Raw genomic sequence first — 6,000 nt, 5'->3', positions numbered from 1 at the left:
CGGATTAATGAACCTTCGGAATCATAAAATTAATTTCATTTTGGGGTTAGCAACCTTCGGAACTAAGAAAGTCATTTCTGTTTCGGATCAATGAGTTTTCGGAGTAACGGAAATTTATTTATTTATTCTTTTGATTTATACGAATTTTCGAATGACGATGTTGCGGAATAAAGAACATTCAGAATTACGAACCTCGGGAATAAACGAATTGCAATCGTTATAATGCCTCCTCTTGCTAATTCTCTTTTTCAATCTCAAATCATGATTGCATTAAAACTTTGTAAATGGGTTTGGCAACACGTACTAACTGTTATATGCTGCTGTTATACCACCAATACTACATGTACCACTACCAACGGTAGTTATCACGTAGTTTTGCAGAAATGTTGGAAAAAGAGCACATATCTTTATTTCTCTCTACTTCTCTTGATAGGAGACTGGATATGCAGTTTTGGATTTTCCTCATGTGACATGATAGACGAAGAGGGAGATGGATGTTGGAAGCTTTGGTTTCTTTCTACCAACAGTACGTATAGGAACTAAATACCACGAATTCTGAGTATAAGTGAGCGTCAAGCAAAGAAATCATTATCTCGTTTGAACAGAACATTGAAATTGTGAATGATAACGATAACTTTATCATATTTATTGTAATAGGTCATGACATGCTGCTAAATCTTTAACGAAGGACATTCGAGAAAAAAAAATCATGATAAAGAATTGTAGTATTCTTTTCAAAAGATTACCTTGTAGGACAGGAAAAAACAATCATTTCGAGCAGAATCATTCATATACCATGCACGATGATTATGATGGGGGAAAGAACAGGTCCTACATAATACATCCATGGTCATGTGCGCAGGTAAATTAGTTGCGACACAAAGTGTTATGTTTAATACATATATGAAAACTTATAAATGAAAATTAGTGTTTGTGTTGTATTTCTATGTTTATTCAAGGTGTTTTATTACATGAAATGTAAAATTAATTGTATTCGTTCGTTAGTTCGTTCGCTAGACTACCATGGGCGTCACGGGGGGGGGGGGGGGGGGGAGGGGGGTGCGTTGGGTGCGAACGCACCCCCCCCCCCCCTTCAGACCAAAAAATAATAATAATAATAATAATAATAAGTCTGCGGGCGACATCAACGCCGGAAGCTAAATAATTTTCTTTTTTATTATTATCTTTTTTATTAATATTTTATCTTTATTTTGTACTAGGGACAAGAAATTCGTGGGGAAAAAAATCGCACCACGGGCTCTGGCAGCACTGATTTAATACATATCTATTTTGCAGTGTTCACTATTTATCGAAAGTACAGAACATAATCGTACGGTACGGAGCACGTACACGTTTGCGTGTAGGTGTACGTGTGCTGCAAGGATGTAAGGTCTACGTGCAGCACTTTATTTCTGACCAATCCAAATTGAAAATCGAGACTACGTGCGAGCCCTAGCCTTATAAAAAAATTGGAGGGGCAAGCATGCTATAATTTTGCCCCCTCCCATAATTAATGATTCCCGAGATGAGAAGATTTTCTCGCTTTTTTACAGAAAAAAAGTTCCCCCATAAACAATATTGAAAGGGTAAGCATATCATTTGCCCCCCCCCCTCCCCCCAACACACATAGCCATAATCCCCCAGATGAAAAGATTTTCTTGCTTTTTTGATAGAAATCTGTCCAAATATTTCACCCAAAGTGTGAACCAGGTTGCTGAATTTAAATTCTAAAAATGAAAAGTCTCTCTCGTGTGGGAGGGGCAAACCCCTTCCCACACCCTCTCCCGTTTGGTCTATTTTTAATGGACTTAATACACCTTTAGATTGATAGATTTACAAATGTTTTATCACAAGTGTGCACCAGACCTGTCTCTTCACTTTGAAAAAATGCAAAAGTTCCGTCGGGTGGGAGGGGATTATTATCTCCTTTCAATTAACCCTTTGCCCGCATGGTTTCCCTTCATATTATCAGTGCACTGAAAGTCTTATTGGGGGATTGAGAGCTTCCTAAATTCCAAATGTCTTTCTGAGCTATTTTCATTTGAATTCTAAAAATGCAACAGCTTTCTCGTATGCAGGAGCATCCATCCCGAAGGACAAAAGGGGCAAACGTCACCCTATGATTCTCGAAATGAGGAAAATGTTCCTCCTTTTTTAATTAACTGTCCAAATATTTCGTTCTGCAACGGATTGTTGAATTTCAATTCTGCAAATGCAAAATCTCTGTCGCGTTGGAGGGGCTACCCCTCCGAACCCTCCCCCGTTAGGTCTCCACCATACACTTAGAAAACTTGGGGAAATGACAAATTTCAGAATATTTCATCAAAAAGCATGTTTGATATATCTATCACTTCAATTCAAATATTTTCAAAAGTTCCCTCATCCTCTTTGATTTATGTTTCCCCCGCCCGGTTCCTACCCGCAGATTAAGACTCGACACATTTGGGGACTGACAATCTTCGGAGTATTTCATAGAAGTGTGCATCAGGGGGCAAAACGAGTTTTTGCCCCCCCCCCTCCCCCCCCCCCCCCACCCTCCGTGCCCCCTGTGACAAATAATTGATCAAATTGAAAGACCAATTTTTTTCCTCCCATAACGGGGCGAATATTGAACTAACAATTTACACTAATATTTATATACACTAATACTTCCTTATGAGTAAATTTAATGTATAGATGGTAGCCTCGCCTCCTCGACCGGAAACATACATTTAATAAACCTTAGATTTTTCCTTTTCTTCTATGCTTTCATGCTAATATAAGAACAAATTTTATTGCTTGAACAATGTGATCACTTTTGAGCTTTTGATTAAAACATTTCAGACTCCCTCTGCCCGTACTTATAGTGAAATGTACAGTTGTCATAAGTTACGATCACAGTCCTTCGCAGTGTTTTTTTTTGTTGTTGTTGTACTATGTTTAATACCCTAGAAATTTGCTTTTAAAATGCTCTACAAACGCAACTTTTGTGCTCTGCTTTTACAAAAAGCCCCTACCGTGGGAGGGCGTATCCCCCTCCCACACCCTCCCCCGCTCGGCCGCTTCGCTCCCTCGCCGAGGATCTCACACCGTCACATAATGTACCCCCGTATGTTATAATCATATTCCTTTACAGTGAATTTTCCACTATGTTTAATTCCCAGAAATTTGCTTTTAGATAATCTACAAATGCGACTTTTATACTCTGCTTTTACAAAAAGTCAAAAGGGGGTATCCCCCATCCCACACCCTCCCCCGTTCGGTCGCTTCGCTCCCTCGCCGAGGATCTCACTACCCCCGTATTTTACATTCATAGTCCTTTACAGCTATTTTTCCACTATGTTTAACTTATGCTTTAATATGAATACGTGCCACTAACAATGTATGTACATATACATGTATAATATGTACAGTGTATAATGTAAATATACATGATGATACAGGCACCAATAAATCAAATATTAAAAAAAAAAGAATCTCGCAGGTACATAAAGTGTCAAAACGTACCCAACTTGAAAAAAGCTGACTACGTGTAGTTGTGCTCCTATATTGCCTCTAAACTTACGATGCTAGACCTAAGCTATACTGAAGAACTGATTCCTGCGTGAACACAATCGGTGAAAAGAAAGTGATCAAGGAAATACGATTAGAGTTTTGCTTGCCACTTTAGACTGCCGCTGTTGTGCATTAATATTACGGCATTAATTATAATGATTATCATTACCATAATTATAGTAATCGTTACCATCATCAAAGTGTGTGTGTGTGGGGGGGGGGGGGGCAACAAGCAGAACAGAAAGAAAGACCAGGGCACTTGTTTTTGTTGGAAATGCATTTTTATTTCCTGCATTGACAATCTGAGATTCTGACTTTCTGTATTTTTTGATTGATTCGACGAATATGACTTCAGTCAAATAGATATTATCTCAATACAAAGGGAATCTATGTTGCTAATCTTTTACAATGCGTTGTTATGATTACTATGGGTGTCACCAACATCATAACCGTCATGATAATGTCATTTGTCACAGATCATTATTTCTATGTAGACTTAAAATGTTGGAGAGGTAAACGTGAACAAACGTTACAAACTACGATACCACGTGACTTCGGCCCTGGACGATGGCAGCTCTCCTTCAGATACTATTCAACTAGAGACGGATTCCTGAACGTCTCAAGTGACTGTCATGGAAGCCGACCTGTGACCCTTGACAAAACCGCAAATGATTTCACGGAGCGAAAATTGGGACTTTTCTGTTGCTCGAACTTTCGGGTTAGTCATATTTACCAAGCAAAAAATTGAGAAGGATTTAGGAAAATCAGAATAACATACATTGTCCTACATAATTTACAAATCGCATGGAGAAGAACTTCAAACAACGTCAAGTTCAAAACTCATAACAAACAAACACACATACATACAACAAACACACACACACACACATACATACAACAAACACACACACACTCACACATGCACACTGTACGTGCATGATATCCGACATTTTGTGCATGAAACTGACATCGTTAAATTTGTGTAGTGTAAAACACTTTAGAGAAGGTTGCAATAAAAGCAGCTGCCATTATAGCCTTTATCAAGGCCCTTATGCTGCTGTCAGCACTGGTATTGAGTGTCGAGAACAAAGAACTATGGAGCCAAAGCCGGGAAAGAGATCCTGACCGGATAAAACTTGAAACCACTCACTACCCCTATTAGATATTTCAGTCAATGAACAATAAAAGTAAGTCAGTTCGGTTGTGTGGTTGTGATTTTTGCTATGAAACACTGGAAACAAACTCCGGTAACTTAAGAAGGGTACGTTACGAAATTTAATCAGATCTCAATTCGTTTTCAAATTGGTCCTTGAATCTAGTCATTTCCTGGGTCAGTGGTCTTGGTTCTCTCTATTTCCGTTACTAGAATGTTTTGATCCTCTTGTATTCACCAAACCACCACACGTACTGTTGCTTTGAAAAAGGCTATCAGCAATATCAAATAAGATTTTTAAGTATTCATTTCCGTGCAAGTTATTGTTCTTACTGATTAGGAATATTTCTTCCCTACAGAGAAACCTCATGTATCATCATAATCATTCTTACAACTCCTTTCTCCCCCAGATTTCATTTATTGCTGTGAGACTAACAGGAAAGCCAGGCATATAAGGAATTGATGACATTAGGGTGGAAAGCCTGCCTGTTACAACGTGTAAGTCTTAGTCGGTCTTATATATTGACATACCGTTCAATGACAAAGAGGTTTATTCAATATCATAATATTTGAGTGTATGAGTGCGTTTATAACTTATGGGTTACAAGGCTTTCACGCCTTGCCTTTGCCATACTTGTGTATCTCTGCCATGCTGTGCATGTGTTGCACGTCTGTATGTCAGGGCTTTTTATATATATATATATATTTTTTTGTGTGTAATATTTTTTACAGCCACACGATGGATACCTGCCATCCCGACCCCGACCACACCCTTTACATTCACACCAACACTTTTCCCCACCTCTCAAGCTTTCACGTTCATTTCATGTCACGCACATGTCTTGCTTCTCCAGCCGAGAGCAACACAGAACAACACAGATCATCAGGCGGAGTCTCATCTTCCGTTTCCATGACAACCTCCTTGGTAACGAGAAATGCGTCGCTCGTGGAGAATTCAGCGATGAAAGGTGGTAGGCAATTATGTTACCTTCGTTTGATACTTTACCGTATTTTTTTTTTCTTCTCCCGCTGAAATTGGGAAAAATCAAATGAACACTTGACGATCATTTTATTAAATGCCGTATGATGTACTTAAGAAAAAGCGACAAAGGAATAAAAACTGTTAGAAGGAGAATTAATACTGAGACGACTAACAGTTTCGGTTAAAGTCGATGATGACTGATGCAAAGCGCTTCTTTTTTTACAAGTTTATTAACCCTGAAAAGAAAATGACACTTTAAGTTAGAGAAATACAGATAAAATCTTTTAAAAAGTTTCAATTGGAAGCAGCGTTGTAATTTCTTTTCTAACGT

This window comes from Diadema antillarum, unplaced genomic scaffold (genome assembly GCF_040938485.1).
Source record: "Diadema antillarum isolate AM-2024a unplaced genomic scaffold, OU_Dant_1.0 scf00000006, whole genome shotgun sequence".
NCBI lineage: Eukaryota > Metazoa > Echinodermata > Echinoidea > Diadematoida > Diadematidae > Diadema > Diadema antillarum.
The sequence above is the reverse complement of the archived record's forward strand: the minus strand, read 5'-3'. Positions refer to the sequence as shown.